The 17,487-nt window shown below is 43.6% G+C and overlaps 1 protein-coding gene across 1 annotated transcript in view; it reads left to right on the top strand.

Annotated features, from left to right (window-relative positions):
* The window catches only part of cdh11 (cadherin 11, type 2, OB-cadherin (osteoblast)), a 94,904-nt gene that overhangs the window by 32,340 nt on the left and 45,077 nt on the right, over nt 1-17,487 (top strand). Inside the window, 1 exon segment of the mRNA XM_079248477.1 lies at nt 5,301-5,366. The gene's annotated coding sequence lies outside the window, so the exon portion shown is untranslated.

Below are 17,487 nucleotides of genomic sequence, written 5' to 3'. Positions count from 1 at the left end.
TAAACCCGGGTCAGGAACGTCTTCAGGCTCGTTGAATGAATGAAAGTTTGTGTTACACCCACCCTCCGGCGGTTAAAAGTGAAGCCTATGTGGAAGTACACAAAACTGCAGTTCCCCCTTCATCCACTAGGGGCTGCAAAACAGAGCGAATCCCCATAGACTCCCATGTTAAAAAGACCAACTTCACAGCAGAAATAAACATGTTTACAACCGTTGTAAAAGTAATTTGATCTTGAAGTTCTGCATATTTAGGGGCGTGTCCTTTTGATTGACAGGTACCCGATCTCCCGCTTCAAGTCAGAAGAACATAGAACAACCGCGGTTTTTATCCGGTTAACAACGTGACTTAGCTTTAGCCCGCTTACCTCCGTTAGCTGGTTAGCTCCTGTTATCTCCAGGTTAGCTTGGTTAGCTCTTAGCTACAGAAAGCTTGGAGTTCGCTCGATGTCAATCATCCACCATGACGCTCACAGCTCCCCTCTCAGCTCCACCTCTTTGCCCATATTTGTATTTTCTGGGCGAGACGACACACATGCCCCTGCCAAGATGGTGATGGTAGGAACCGCCCACCGAGCTTCAATTCAGCTCTTCAGAAACCTACAGGTGACGTCACGGAGGCTCCGCCCATCTTTTATATACAGTCTATGGTTTTACCGCCCCATAAAGGAGGAGGAGCCGAACAGCGAGGTGATCTGCAGAGATGCTGCTTGCCTTTAAACGGCCGTGTAAAACTCGCCTCCTCTCCAGGTTTAGCCTGGAGAGTTCCAGTTGGCTGCTATCATGGAATAAACCCGAACATCTTTATTTAGAAACCACATGGAACACCAGATTTTAATCTGGGAGTGTGTAAAATGTTTGGATGCAGCTCAGCTATGGAGGACTGTAATCACAATAATTATTCTGGTCTCACGCCAGCTTTCGGCCTTTTAGCCAACGACAGGCAGAGCGCTAATGGCTACATTCTTACCAGACCACTCCACATCCGTACACGACATGTGTGCTCATACTGCGCATGTTTGCACGTGCTGTTGGCACGTGTACACACAGATTCTGATGACTTAGTGCAGCAACGGTGAGGAGAGATGTCTGTTTTTACCCCTGAACTACTGCGAGCTGCAGCACATTCACACCTCCACCGTGTTTCTGAGGAGAGTTTGTTTGTTCCACACAATGTTGCAATGAAAGGAAAAGTGAAATACTTCTGCTATTAAATGACAGCTGAGTAAAACGGCTGCTGTTCTGCCTCTGGGTGGTGGTTGGGTGATGAAGGCAGGAGGAGTAAAGCGGCGATAGCAGCTGATGAACGGAACCGTTCTATTAGGAAGCAGAACTCAGATCTGCATCACAGACAGAAACGTCACTCAGGAAAGTATTTTCTCATGTCTCTTCATTACTTTATGCTGCTGAGATAAAACATGAAACTTTCAGAATGTCTGTTCTGGCAAAGCGAGTGTAATAAAGCCAAACTAAACATCAGCGTGTGTGTGTGTTCACACCGTGAAACATGTTGGAAGTGGCCTCCCGATCAATACGCCTTCTTTCACACGTTTCACTCCTCACACAGGAACCAGTTCCAGCTGCGACCGTATCGACTGCATCGTGTCGGGGTCCCCGGCTCCACCCGGCACGCTGAAATCCATTTTCCCCCGCACAACGAGCCGAGTGTGTCTGCACATCGAAAGCAGGCAGATTTAGATGCAGAATAATAACAATAACTGTCATTTTGTAGTGAAAAGCTGAGGAGGAGGAGGAGGAGGAAGGGGGGGGCTGTAGTTAAGACCGATGCTGTCCTCTTATTAATGACAAGTGCTGCGTCAGCGTACGCTGCTTACGATAAAAATCCATTTTTCTCCTTTAAGACGCTGAAAGGAGGAACGGTTCTCTGCATGCAAAGCAGGTTCATCCACTACATGATGATGATGATGATGATGATGATGATGATGACTGGTGAGGGGTGTTACCAGCACTGAATAATGATTTGTTATGATGATGATGTTGATGATGCTGAGATGTGATGCACTGCCTCTGTCATTTTGCTGTCATGCTAACAAGGCAAAGCCTCCGCTTTATTGATTAGCCGACACGCTACTGTTTACAGTTTCCCGTAAACGGTTTGATGAAGAGTGAACGGGTTTCAGGCGTGCGCCTCCAGCAGCAGCGAGGCCTTCTGAAACACTAAACAAAAGGAAGTTATTTCTATTTAGTTTCTTTGTTTTCTTCTCCTGAGATTTGAGTTGATCTTTGCTTCTTGTGGAAAAAAACGGAGTGTTTAATGAGAGCAGAGCGTTCGTCCTCAGAGCCGTGTGATCTCCCGTTGTGCATTTATGAATATGTGGATGTAAGAAATGTGGAGCTGAAGAAAACGGCAGCTCTTGGCCTTTTGATATTTAGCCATTACATCATTATAAGATATCTCCCTCTGCGCTTCTATTCGTCTACTCACTCATGAGCCATCACACCCACATAATTACTAGATGGAAACTTTAAACGTGTTGTTGGACTCCTTTCTGCAGCTTTAAACCCTCATTCACCTGCTTAGTGCTCACACAAGTCAAACATTTCCATTTTCAGCAGCACACTGCTTCACTCGTGTAGGTAAGCTGCTCTGTGCGAGCGTTCAGCAGCCTCATCGGCCCCGAGCGGCTCCACGGGGACCGAGCAGGGTGAAGTAGCTCGCCCCAGGCCTTCTCAGAGGTCGTTAGCGATGGAAGCAAGAACAAGTTCTGTTCAGTTCCCGCCCTCATAACACCTCAAATGATCTGAAGCAGCTACTGCACACGGTAAGCAGGCTGCTTTCAGATGCAGAGCTGGAATTATTACAAGACAGGCTGAAAGCTGAGAGTCGTGACAAGCCAAAAGATCAGAAATGATCTGACTGATCATTTAATGGTTTGTAAATCTGCCGTCGTTTGAAAAAGATGAGATGTTTTCAACTTTCCACCTCATGACACGCCAGGAGAGTGAAGCAAAAGCACGCCTGATTCCGTTCCCACCACAACACAACTGAATAAGAAGCGCGACGTCTGAGACGAGTGGTGGCACTGGTTTTTATCACCGTTTCCACCAACCGCTCCGGTTCTGTCAGGGTCCCGGTCTTACCGATCAGACCCTGCAGGGAGGAGCGTGTCGCTCTGCAAGCTGTTGATTGGTTGAGAAAAACTTCTCAAGAGACTTGGGACTAAGAAGAAAGAGGGGAAAGTGTCATGTTTAAACTTTACCACGAATTTCTGCTTTTTAAAGCATCAGGATGAGAAGAAAACTTCTGTGTCACGTTCTTTGTTACAATTCAAGGCTGGAATCACACCGTTACACAGCTGACACGTTGCTTCTGGCGAAGGCTGCCGTCTGCTGAGGAAATGCAACCGAGTTCAGGATTTACCAACCCAAACTGGACCAAACCGTCCCATCCGAACTGGTCACGCCGTTAGAAACGGAGCTTTTATTTACAAATGTCCTCAAAAGTCCAGCTCCAATCTTAAACCTTATTGGGCGTCATCCAAATATGACCAAAGTTAGCCCAAACTAAGAGGAGTTTGGAACAGAAACATCTCATGTGGATCGAACCTGACACATAATGTTGTTTTATGGTGATTAAAACTGCTGTACATCATCTGATGCTTGTTTTATGTGGACACATTTTGTACTACAATATTTCTGTAACAAACTACATATGTATTGAAACTGTTTTCTGTTCATTATTTCTTGACTCGGGCATCAAATGGGTTAAATTCTCAATCATTTGTTTGCCACACTTATCTCAATATTTTACATTTCTAAAGTTCACATTTTCTGCTCGTTTAAAGAGTTTCAGGCGGTAAGAACACGACAATGCTTCAGATAAAATCAATAAATGTTCAGTCTGAGTTGGAACTTGATGGTTCCACTGCATAAATGCTTATTACACCTTAATACGCCTAAACCAGCTGCAGACTGGTCTGCTTCACTTGGTGTGAAAAGGAGAGAGAACCGGTGAGGTGAATGCATGATTTATAGATGTTTTATTGATAGTTTACGTAAATCTGGGCGATTAATCAGATTTTAATCTCAGTTACGATCTGAGTTTCCAACGATGGGTGTGATTATTTCTCTCTCTGCAGTTTCCTCTCCTGCTGTCTTCAGCTGCTAATCGAGCGTCTCTGGCGTTGCAGCGCTGTGCTGTAAACTCCTCCCACAGCCGCTTTGCTTTCATTCAGACACTGTTGCCAACTTGGAGACTTTCTGGCTAAATCTGGAGACTTTTTTTGTTAAAAGCGACAAATCTAGCAGCTTTTACTGGAGTTATTAGAGACTTTCCTGGTGTTTTGGCGACTGACTTGAAGGCACATATTGTTCTGCAGTTACTGTAAGGAAGGAGCAGCGGGAGCCTCTCCCGTCCTAAAGCACTCCCAGGCGGCCAGTCTCAGTCGGCTCCGGCTGCAGGTCCATGTAGAATAACTGCAGTAGGTTGTGGAAGTTCACCTAAACATAGTTTATACCATTGTCAGTGACAACTGGCTGCATTATTTTCCTATACATAGTTCAGCCAGTTAAACGCTGTAATATCCCTCCGTTACGGGGCGTTACCATAGCAACGTGTTAACCAGCTGGTTCAGATCAGCCGTCTTTTAACAGGTGAATGAGAGAAACGCGCTGCAGCCTGACAGCGGTTGTTTGGTATAAAACGTACATCCAGGCCAACGTAAAATAGTTCCTATATAAGCGGTAAAAGCAGATTAAACAACTCGGAACCGTCCATTAGACGGTTATAATGCACGACACGGAGTCTAGAACACCACGACGCGCAGCGTTGTTTATAAATTGTGTTAAATAATCGAGATCACAATTTCATTAAAAATAATTGTGACTATAATTTTTGTCGTAATCGAGCAGCCCTAAGTTTACGCCAGTCAAGCAGCTACGGTTAAGTTTTGTCTGAAGATGCAACTGACTTCCAGTGAATTACAAACTGGGAAATTTTTACGTCTCTGCAGAATCTCGCCTGGAATGCCGTCAGATTTCCGTTTTTCTTTGTGTAGTTATTGACCAGGAAATATCTGACAGTTTTATGTGTATTAAAGGGTTGCAGGGTGTCATACATGAAGATACAATGATTAAAATTTGCATAAAAGATGATTTTGGTTTATATCCTGTGTCAAGAGGATTATTCCCTCCTATTGTCTGTTTTTATTGGATTACATTGGCGCGAGGTTAACAGTAGAGCTGTGACTTGATGTGTGTTGTGTGTGTGATTTCATGTGTCTGAACTGCATTTTATAAATGGATTTTCTCACATGTGAATAACAGTATTTTCTCTCATACAGGCTGACCCGTGTCACAGTGCAGGAAGGAAAATCTCCATCTTATCCACCACTGTGATGAGCCAAAAGGTATGTTCTCTCCGAGTGTGTGTGAGTGTGTGTGTTGAGTCAAAAGGCTTTGAAGTGGCTTTGACGCAATGCACTCAGCAACCTGTTTGGCTTTTTATTAGCAAGCCTCCCTAACATTCATTCATTTTCCGTCCTGCTGTGTGCCATGAAGACGCTTCCTGTTTTCGCTCGCGTGTCTTCGTAATGAGCGCCGTCCTTCTCTGCTAATAGAAAATTATTCAGCAATGTTTAGTTTGTGTTTGCCTACAGCGGCTGGTTAAGAAGGACTTGTAGAAATGCATATTTAATGTGATGTCATGCCTGAAAATGCAGCTTACAATGCATTCGCCCTCTGGTCACATGTTTCCAAAGTCAGAATCGTGCACCTCGCATCTCCCACACCAAGCATTCCTCTATCTGCCTCGTAAAAAAAAAAAAAAAAAAAAAAGTTGAATAGATTAAAAAGCAGATCTAATCGATCCTGAGTGTGCTTATCTGTGGCCGGCAGGCTGACGAGCCGATTTCAGACCCACATTGTCTAATCCTTCAACTGCAGGCTGCAAACTGGGAAAAAGACAAATGTGTAGAAAGACTCGCATACAGTAGATCAGACAAGAGCCACAATAATAAAGCTGTTACTGAATATTCTGCTCCAAAGGATTTGTTGGGTTGTCGTTTCATTGAAGATGGCAAGCCAGAAGATCAGCGCGCAGATTCATGAGCCATATTTAGAAAAAAGGATGATTATGTTCACTAGGATTAAGAGTTTCTTAAGAACTTACTGATATAAAAGGATTAAAGCATGACTCAGCAATTCAGCAAATGCAAACCTGCTGTTACAGCGTTGAGAATATGACGGCACAACCAGAACGTCATTTGTTAGGTGGTAAATATTAAATAAAGTTTGGAGTTACACGTCCACACAGAGTTGATTTAAAGGACTGGACTTCTGATTCAACACTTAATTCAATCTTAGAGGTGGGACTGAACAAAAATAAAAGTTCTACTTCCAGTTCTGGATTAAACCTTTGAACACGAAGCCCATTGTGCTTTAAAATGCACCCTTTTGGAAAAAGGATGATATCTCTGCTATATATCTGGTGAAGAAGAAGCCCAACGTTTGGGGCCTTCAGGGCTCCAAGAGTTTAAAACATAAACAGAGACTAAAATTCAATATTTGTGGAAATAAACTTGGCTGAAACATCTTTATCCCCATGTTTGGGTATTTAATGGCAGAAGGAGGTGTTGTTACTATAGTAACTGTAATTTCAACCATATTTAAAAAAAAGAATATTGTCTAAAGGACAAAAAAAACTAAAACATTTCCCTAAAGCAACCATTAAAGGGTTAAAGCTGTGGCAGAAACAGCTGCAAGGCATTCTGGGAAATCAAAGCCACATATGTTGCTACCATAGACTGTACATGAAAGATGGACGGTTAAAAGTGAAGCCTATGTGGAATAAAACTGCAGTTCCTCCTTCATCCACTAGGGGCTGCAAAACAGCAAATCCCCATAGACTCCCATGTTAAAAAGACCAACTTCACGGCAGGAATAAACATGTTTACAGCCTGGTTCAAAAATCCATTTTAGGTTTAATAGGTCAGGTTTACCGTCATGACAACTGTGGGGGGAGTGGATTTTTTTCTAACTCACCCATTTAAAAGTAATTTAATCTCAAAATTCTGCATATTTAGGGGCGTGTCCTTTTGATTGACAGGTACCCGATCTCCTGCTTCAAGTCATAAGAACGTAGAACAACCGCGGTTTTTAGTGGGTTAACAACATGACTTAGCTTTAGCCCGCTTACCTCCGTTAGCTGGTTAGCTCCTGTTATCTCCAGGTTAGCTCGGTTAGCTCTTAGCTACAGAAAGCAGTTTGCTCGATGTCAATAATCCACCATGACGCTCACAGCCCCCCTCTAAGCTCCACCTCTTTGCCCATATTTGTATTTTCTGGGTGAGACGACACGCATGCTCCTGCCAAGATAGTGATGGTAGGAACCGCCCACCGAGCTTCAATTCAGCTCTTCAGAAACCTACGTCCAAAAGCTACGTCCATCTTTTTATATACAGTCTATAGTTGCTATGCTGTTTACAAATCACCGCCACGTTGCTTTTCATTTATGACTTGCACCACAAAAAGTCCACCAAACCCCGGAAACACAAGGTAGCCATCATGACCATGCAAAGCGAGGGTGTTGTTAGCGACACTGTTCTGGATCAAGCTGGATCCAGACGCGGGGGGGGGGGGGGGGGCATCGGGGTACCATCTCAAACTAAACGGCTGCTGAAAAGGAAAAATCTTACAATGTAACATTTCAGTCCAAATGATGAAACTTCCGGCTGACTTTCAGCTTCATGAAGCGTCGCTAGCATGATGATGCAGCTGCACATTTACTAAACTGGGGAAATTACATGTACAAGAACACATGAAAACTTCACAAGACGGAACAAAAAAACAGTTATTCCATGTTTTCCGTCTGCACATACGTCTGTTTCATGTACATAACTACACGCGGGTTGTCCATCGGACACCTGCCGCGGTTTGGCCTGGTGGCCTCCGGCGCACGGCGCCTTCCCTGAAATCTCTTGATACAACTGGCAACATATTGTGATTCTTAGCTTCAAAAGGGTTTAGCTGTGCGGTGCTCTGATTGGATGTTTAACCTTTTGACCTCCACTGGGGGATGAGAGCTGATATCCCATAATAAGACACATTCATCCAGATGACCTCCTTAGTCACTGGGAGAACTTAGGAGCAGGCAAACTGACAAAGAGATTCAGCGTTTGTGTGTGTGTCCGTCTCAGTGATAGGAAGAGAAATAGGAAAGGAACAAAAGAGCTTATCTGAGCAATTCTCAGGTCATCCCTTCCCTCTGTCTCTCTCCTGCTATTACTGTGTATCTCTACCTCCCTCTGCTTTAGATTAGAGCCTCCCTCTTTGGACCTATTGCTACTAAAAGAAAAAACAGCTGATTTATTGTCCTGAACGTGTTAAATAGGCAGCCCTAGGCAAGGTTTCTGACTTATTCGCTACCAATTTTAGAGACAGCAAGAGGAGGACATTAGGAGTAACATCTATTTCCTCTCCATCAGCTCCTTTTGTTTTTCTAACTACAGTCCATTTCAGCTCCCAGGCAGTTCAGCCTGGGAGCACAGAGGTTTGAGGTAGGGCTGGGCGATACATCGAATTCTCGATATATCGTGGCTAGTCCCCTGTGCGATATAGAAAATGCCTATATTCGTCATATTGGAGTATCCTGTTGTCACGCAGGTGTTTTTAGCTGTGGGCGGGGTTTCCTCCCTCCTCCTCGACTCTGCACCGCTTTGCACAGAGAGTTAAAGCAAGTGCACCTCGTTACGTACATAACGTGAGCTACGTGCTACGTCATGAGAGGCAGCGTGGAGCCACTGTTGCCAACTTGCCGACTTTCTCGCTAAATCTGCCGACTTTTACTGGAGTTGTTGGAGATTTTCCTGGTGTTTTGGCGACTGACTTTAAAGCGCATATTGTAAAGTTATTGTCAGAAGGAGAGTCTCTCCCCGTCCTAAAGCACTCAGTCGCTCCGGCTGCAGCTGCAGCCAGTCAGAGGAGCAGAGAGGACACCTGCACGACTCCACCTACAGTCACAATGAACAGCCAAATCCGCCACCGATCCCGCTCTGGATTACAGAGTGGGACGTAAATTACAACGTTTTTCACGTCACGCAAAAATAATTCATTCTATTTGATTACATTCACAGCCTCTGTCACTTACTCACCTCATCCACTGTGTGTGACACAAGCATATTTATCTAGCTCCTCATGTCTCTAAAAAGTACAGAAAGCAGCGGGAATCAAACCCTGAAATAAAAACTGGCTGAAGCCGTTTATTGGAGACGATACGAGGACATTCTGCCTGGATTATAAGACTGATTTCTACGCTAAACTCTGCGATTAAAAAAATACACGACAACTCAAAAACGTATCCATAAAGCAAAGCCTTATAATAGTTCATCATTTGAAAAGTCCCCCCTAGAGCACCTATTTTCATACGTTGCATTTATTACATCATGCAAAGGCACTTTATTTTGTTTTAAAATGACATGTTTCTGCCGCTGCTTTAACTGTTCAATAAATACGGTTTTGATCAGTTTGCTTCGTTACAATTTCATCCTTTTGGCATGAATGTTTAAAATCAGCATATCTTAATGCAGTATGAACAATTATGTTTTAATGGAGACACAAAATCATCTTACTGATGTGATTGTATGCACCAAAGCATTCATTCAAGGCTGAGGTAAATATCGAGATAGATATCGTATATCGTGACATGCCATAAAAAAATCAGGATATTACTAAAAGGTCATATCGCCCAGCCCTAGTTTGAGGCTTCGTGGATAGAAAGCTGCAAACTCCTCCTCACATTATTATCTAAAGCTTATTTCTTCACGTGTCAGACAGTTTCACAGAGAAAGCTCTGGATATCACAGCTTCGTTTCCATGCGCATCACGTATTTGGTACATTTCTTAACTCCGAGTCTGATTCTACATGCATTAACTTCAGAAAATATAATGCTTACAGCTGCATCATTGCACATGAAGTGCATAGCTGCAGAGTAACGATTACAAAATTGGATATTGAAGTGAGAATTCCCCTGAAACTCCGTTGTGCTTCTGCCAGAGGTTTCAAAAAGCTGACTAAAAAACTGTTTTCTGATCTAATGATTGGATCTGCTGCGTGTAATACACTTGAGCCTGGAGAAGTGAATTAATCGGGTCATGATTGCTCCTCTCAGCATTTGCTCCTCATTACATGTGCATTTATTCAAACGAGTTCTGGAGGAACTTGATTAATCCTGATTGTGTGGCCACTTCTGAATGACAACAAACTGGATGTGAAAGTGGAAAAAAGGAGGTACGCAGCTAACAAAGAGCGAAATCCTCAAACATTTATACATTTTAAAGACGACAAAAAGTGTGCTCTGAACATGCCTTCACATGGTGCTTTACATTACAGCAGGGATGTTTAACCTCTGCTGAACAATGCGGTGAGGGATACCGAGAAGCTGCAGCTCGCCTGCATTTCCAGCTTTAACACATAAAAGCAGAAGAAGTTGATAAGCTTCACTCAGTGCGGCAAAATGCTTTTAAACTCATTAACTATCAGGTTCATATATCTTAAAAAAAGTGACACTGATGGGTGTCTGGGAGGACAGATAAGGAGCAGGAATTAGGGGAGAGACTCTCCTCCCTCCCCTGCAGGGATTTACACAAACACACGCAGAGTTGCAGCGTCCTCCAGCAGTATTGATCATGCAGCCGTCTGACTGATTGAGAGCTAGATATAGAAAAGCACACGTCAATAAAATACCGTGGAAAAGCTGGGAAGAGTTTAAAGTCACATCCATTCCCACCTACATGCTGGTTCAAACGGCGAGCGTGCACTTTAATGCTCCCGAGATGAAACCAGCCGACACACACACACACACACACACACACACACACAAAATAATACATCTTAAAATAAACATTTAAAAAAAAAAACAGTCAGGGAAAGTATTTCCATTTAGTTCATTTGTTTCATTTTAACATTGCGCAATTCTCAATCAATCAATATTTCTTTATAAAGAGCTTTAAAACAAGCAGCTGGACATGAACAAAAGCATATAAATAAAAAATTATTCTGTACTCCAGCTTCATGTTTCAGGGTCGAACCATCTTCATGTTTGGTGATTTAACCTTTTTACTGCTACTTGATGCAGTTTTTAATGTTTTGGCAGCTTTTCCACCCACGAGTGTAAAATATTCAATCAGTTCGATCAGATTACCTGATGTCTGAAGAATCCCTTTATTAAATGTAATAATCTTATTCTTGCTCAGTAAATTAGTCCAACAAACCTGCTTCAGTTTAAAAAAGAAAGTAATTTAATCACATAGAAATATTTTCCATGATTGTTTTTTTCTTTTGAGAGTTAAAAAAAAAAATCAGATTCCTGGACTTACTGTGACACCACGCAGGCCGAAGCGGCAGACGAGTGCAGGAACGAAGTTTCATGTTAAGAACTGAAGGATTTACTCAGAGAAAACATGAGACAGTCTGGGAAACATGGAGCGCAGAGGGGCTGATTGCCAGGTGAGAGGCAGGTGTGACAGGTAACGACTGGAAACAGGAACAGGAAGTAAAGCAGACAGAAAACACAAGAAAATGACTCTACAAAATAAAACAGGACATTCTGAAGTAATTCAGCAAATACAGGGTTAATTCATTTAAGTTCTGATTGTAAACTATTTCATTATTTCATCTTGAAAGGATTTGTTTTTATTAGAATCCAAGACTCTTCTGTGTGTTATGAAGCGCCGGCGCCGCGTTCAGATGCATCAGTGGTGTTTTCCACGCCGAAGGATGGACGGGTTGTCGGGGAGAGATTTCACTCTGGGAGGCAAAAAGCTAAATTACATCCCGTTCAGTTTTCCTTTTTTCAGACCTTTTCAGTCCATCTGATAACACGTCTGTGTCCTCTGTAAAATGTTCAATTTGCCTGATTTGCTTCAGATTACAGACAAAACGAGCTAGTTGTGGAGCAGGACGCAAATGTAATGTTGTAAATTAAAAAATATATTAACATTTTATTTTTATTTAACCATTAATTTACCAGGTAAAACCAACTGAGAGCAGCTTCTGGCCTGATACACTGCAAAAACTGAACTCTAAGTAAGATTAAAAATCTTAAATTGACACATATGCAAATTTTTTTAAAGGTAAGATAATTTTAGTTTTTATTCCAGAGAATTCCTCTTGTTTTAAGAGTATTTTTACTTGTTTTGGGAAATCTTGACAAGCCAAATTTTCTTGTTCTGTTGGCAGATAATTTATCTTATTTTAAACAACATTTACCTCTTTTTTGCACATTTTTTTTCTTGTTTTTTAAGGCTGAGTTTTTACAGTGATGGAGTTAAAATCCAACATTAACTCTGTAAAACTGGGTCCGGTTTGCTCGTCACACTTTAGCAAACTGATTTATATTCAGCATCGTCCCTGGAAGCCTCGGTGTGACATCACATGCTGGAGCTGCTGTTTGCGCTGCTGTGATTAATATGTTCTGATCAAAAGCATCAGATTAATGTGCATCCAAAGTTTTGGGGACGCTGTGAAAGTGCGACGTGAGGACGGCTCGGTAACGGAGAAAAGATGAAACCGTTGTGTGGGCTGACGCTCTGAGGAAATGACAGCGTTGCTCGTTTCATTACACGGACTATCTACCATGTTGAAAGTCTCCCACTGACACAGCAAACACTGGAAACACAAGTTCCAGCTGGAATATGCGCAAATTTAACTCCGAGTTCTCATTCAGAGCACAAAAACCAAAACGAAGCGCCGGGAAACGTTTATAGCTCTGAATCCCAGAAGTGTTTTAAAATATTAGTTTCCTGTGAAGAGAGACGTCCAGTGTTCGTTTGCCAAACGGGGTGAATCCACAAAGTCTGGTTTACAGCTAACTGGAGGCTCCTGGTTCACTGCGAAGGACCGCCGTCGATGATGCAGGTGATGATGCAATCACCGGAGCTTTGGGAGGACTGAACGATGAGATCAGGTAACAATATTTCATTTAAAAGCTTAAGTGATGTACTATCAGGAGAAAATAGCATTTCAGAATGGAGGGAAATTGGTTTTATGTGCTCAAAGGATGCAAGAAATGAAGTTATCCTCCAATATGAGATTAGAGGTTTGGCTTGATCAACCAAGTCTTCCGCCACAAAGCCACCTGCACCGCTTTCCCAGCAGAAGTCGGGACAAAAACAGCACCTTGTGACCCAAATGTGTGGCTTCTTCGATGCTTTTTAAATATGGAAAACCCATTTTGTATTTAAGAATCAAATGGAAGAAGCAGGCGGACATCTACCCCATCCACAAACCTGAACATGCAGGTCTCGGATGGATGGATTTCATTTGAATTCAGCCTTGCTCTGCCTGTTATCTGGATCGCCGTCACCTGAATTTGCATTCACTGCTGTGTTTCCACTTGTACGGCTCTTCCTCGCTCTCATCTGTTCCGTCAGAGGATTCTACTCCGTTTCATGTTCAGATCAGATGTAAATATCCTATAGGTACCGTGGCAAAACTCAGGCAAAGAGAGGAGGGAAGAGTTGGCTGATAAATATGTTTGCAGTGAGATTACTATGCAGCATAAAGCCATAAACCCTGCGAGGAGTCAGAGGGATGGAGAGAGGAAAACACAGGGGATTCTGGGACAGAAGGAACTCACTGAGGAGAGGAGATGGAGGGCAGGAAGAGGAGAGGGAAAAATGGACGAAGAGGACAGGAGGGAAAGAACGGATGTGAAGCTCAGGTGAAGTAATGAAAGCATCAGAAAGCAGAGTCACTAAAACACTGAGATATACACAGAGAGAGGAGGGGGGGGGGCAAACAAATGTAAGCCCCCAAGGATTAAGTCTCTCATTTCTCGTTTGGGGAAGAATGGAAAAAAAAGAGGATTTCCTCCTCCTATCCTCTCAGCTTCCCTTTCATATCTCTCTCTCTCTCTCTCGTTCTGTCTCATATTTTAATATCTCTAGTCTCTATTCATCATGCTGGAACAGACTCAGTGAGCTTGCTAAAGCATGAACACACATGGCTAACCATAGCTGGACACAAATCCCTCTCCGCCGCTCCCTCCTTTTCCCTCCACCGCTCTGCACTTTCAGCTGATCTCTTCATTTCTACGCCGCCGTCATCCATTATCCCCTCCCTCATAATGTCACATGTTTGTCATGGACTTGAAAGCAGCATCCATTCTTCTTAGCCAGGCTCTTTGTTCTCCATCTGCGGCGGTTTGGCAGCTGTGGAACTGTTGCGTCGGGCCAACAGCACACAACGGCGCTCGTCGTCGCTGCGCTCGCTTTAACCAGCACTGCTAATAAGATGAATGGGCTTCCCGCTGATCAGTTAATGGCACTGAGCGCTGCTCGGCCGACTAACAGTTCTCACAGCTCGCACAGAAAATATTGAGGTCAAGGTTGATTTGATTACTACAGTAATGCTGTTTGAAACGTTCAACAGATTAGGAAGATTTACTGGAAGACACGGTGCGAGCTCCACGTGCAACGTTCTGCCTGGACGCGTCTTTTACCTCCTTTAGTTAAGCAACAGAAGTAGAACGCAGTGGTCAGAGTGTGTCACATCACACACAGATGTGTTGATCACCAAGCAGCCAAACTGGATAAAATCACAAGAAAATCTCCGGCACACTGCAGGCCTTGATGCTCATTTCAGATTTTCTCCTTCTTCTGCTTGGTTCATTACATAACAGTTTAAATGCTGCCACCATCATACTGCAGGACAAATGGTCTATGGCAGGGTGGGCGACTCCAGCGCCTGAATGATCCGTCTGAATGATGGCGGTGCAGTAGAGATATGGCATGGTTTTATTTCATAAATAAAGCTGGAGAACGTTGTCGTAGGGCAGTGATAGTCAGTGTTAACGCAACAAGAGCCGCACTCAGCAGAGAGCCGCCCCCAAACAAAGCGTTGCTAGGCAACGTGTCCTGCTACGTTGCCAAATCAGTAACATTCAGCTTTTTAGCAAGGAATGGTTATCCTAAATATTGCACGGAGTAATGGCGTCTCAGCCCGGGTCTGGGTTCACCACAGGAATCCTCCAGGAGCTGCGAGCTGATCGCTCTGATTGGTTGACGCCCCGCGTCGAGCGGCCAAAGTTCAGCTTTGTCCATCTCTGGCTTTCTGTCGAGCTTAAAAAACTTCTGAAAGTTTTGGTGCGTTCCGCGCCGACGCCCAAAATGCTCAAAACGCGACGCGAGAAAGCTCGACGCCCCCTTGCCGCGCCTCCACATAGACTTTACATGGAAACCTGCCGCTCCTGACGCTCAGAGCGCGTTTGGTCTGAACTCACCTGACACACATCAGACTTAATTAGTACACTGGTGCAGCGCTTGACCTGAAACTCAAGTCTACTAATCATCCATTGATTTGAGTCCGATGTTGCAGCAAGGAAAGTCCAAACGCTTGGAGGACACTCGACGGCCTTGAAGCGACATTCACAGAGGAAAATGTGGCTTTTTGTGTTTCAGGAGATAAAAATGGACACTACACATGTTAGCATGTGTGTGAATTAATCTGATGTTGCTATGCAACCAGAGCTGATGAGTTTATGATCCAATATTGTTTCTTTCATTGTTTTCATTTAATCCTCCGACTGGAAACCCTTTCTTTACTGCCAAACTTTGACATCTGACTCACTTTAATGAGGAAAACGTTGGATTAAATGCATGACTTTTGTCTGAGGGCGCCTTGAAAAACATTGGATATGTAGCCTATCTAGTGAAGTACCACCAGGGCCGGATTAAAAGTGCACAGGCCCCTGGGTCCAGAGTGTACCAGGGGCCCGTTTCCCACCACAACATTGGGAAAATAGTGCATGACACACTATGAAACGACGTTTCTAACATCTCTCAGCCAGTGGTATCAGTAGCAACACACTGTTGGTAGTGGTGTAACTATCTGGCTTTTATGTACATTTTGTTTCATGTCCAAACTGCTGCTGTTTGCCCAACGTGGGCCCAACGTGAGTCCAATTCCCGTTGGATAATCTGGCCATGAGTACGACCTATAAATGTGACCTGGATCAGAATTGAAGACATGCGTTTACCTTGTTCAGACTGTCTTTAGTCTCCAGAAATGAATATGTGGAGGAAAAAGTCAGGTTAGGTTGGTTTTCCCTGCAGGGCCGGTGATGCTCATGCTGGTGAAATGTCTTCTCAGCATTGTGTTGCGGTTTTTCTTCCACATTTACTGCATGAATTTAAGAAGACGATTCAGAAATCTTGAAACACGTGAATCACAAACCAACCAATCACAAAGGAGTATTTAGAAGAAGTGTGCGCCAACAGTCATGGACCTTCGTTGTTCATACGGCGGTGAAACCACAACTGGCCTTCCATAGACGCTGCGCTTTAGACAAATCCTGATAACTTCGGATTGATCAGCTCAAAAAGAAATCTTAACCAAAGCAAAGTGGCTCTTTGTGGAAACACGCTGCAGATATGAAATATTCCAGGTGTCTTTAAGCTGTGGACTGACTTCTCAGCTGTAGAAAACCCGGCAGACACACAGAGAGACTGCAGGAGGAGCAGGTGAATCGTACGGCGGGAGTCGTCGTGATCCGGAACTCTCTTCTCTGTTAAACCGCTGCTGAAGTTGCCAGGTTTGATACAATCCCTCATTTAGTGCTTTCAGTTTTTCTGGTTTTAATTGTTTTCTTGCAGTTTAAGTAGAGAAGCGGGGTCTATGGATTCTGCTTTCTGCCCAACCCTTCGTAGCTGGTCTCTTCATAACGTTCCAGTGTTAAAGCTTTTTATCCACCTTTTATACACAATCTGCAGGCATCACATATTTCTAATTTTACAGCCTTCCCCAGAGATTTTAAGCAGAAAGCTGACGGAAAGCAGTTTCACTCTCCAGTTTCTGGTCTTTTAAATTTGCTTTACTTGGTTTTTAAACTTAAAAATGATGTTTACCATAAGCTGGATGACAGCATGTTGTGATTATGAACATTTACTTTTTATGATAAAACAGCAGCCTAAAACGTTGCTGAAATAAAGATATTTTATTTCGGATCATTTGGAGTGACCACATACAGTAGCTTTCTGTGCCCCCCCCTCCTCCACCTTGTTGTTTGGCTCGGTCGGGGTCCTCTTGTCATTCCTTCCATGCGCAGGGATCAGAGTAACCGGCAGCATCAAAGCCGGATGCTTACACACTGCTGCTGAAAAGGGATAGAAAATAAACAGTTTCACAGCTGTAGTGTGAAACAGGTTTTCAGGAGACTCTGAAGCTGCTGCAGAAGTGTCTCAAGTTATCCCCCTCTCCTGTTATTCACCCCTTTTCTCCTCATCCTCCCTTCACACCCGGCTCTCTACAGCTTTACATTTCCTCTTCTTCACTTTTCTTCTTGGTATTTTCTGTTCCTTGCATGTGTGTGTGTGTGTGTGTGTGTGTGTGTGTCAAGTCTAAGTTCTAACTCTGCATTTGTTGTCGTAGCAACCTGAGGGTGAAAATGATGACGTTCCACTTCTTTCCCTCTTTACAGTCAGAGTCTTGCAAATGGTTTCGTTTATTGACTGGCTCTGCTGCCAAACGGTTCC

Source organism: Telmatherina bonti (assembly GCF_933228915.1).
Source record: "Telmatherina bonti genome assembly, chromosome: 11".
Lineage (NCBI taxonomy): Eukaryota > Metazoa > Chordata > Actinopteri > Atheriniformes > Telmatherinidae > Telmatherina > Telmatherina bonti.
Note: the sequence above shows the minus strand (reverse complement) of the source record. Positions and strands in the feature narration are given on the sequence as shown.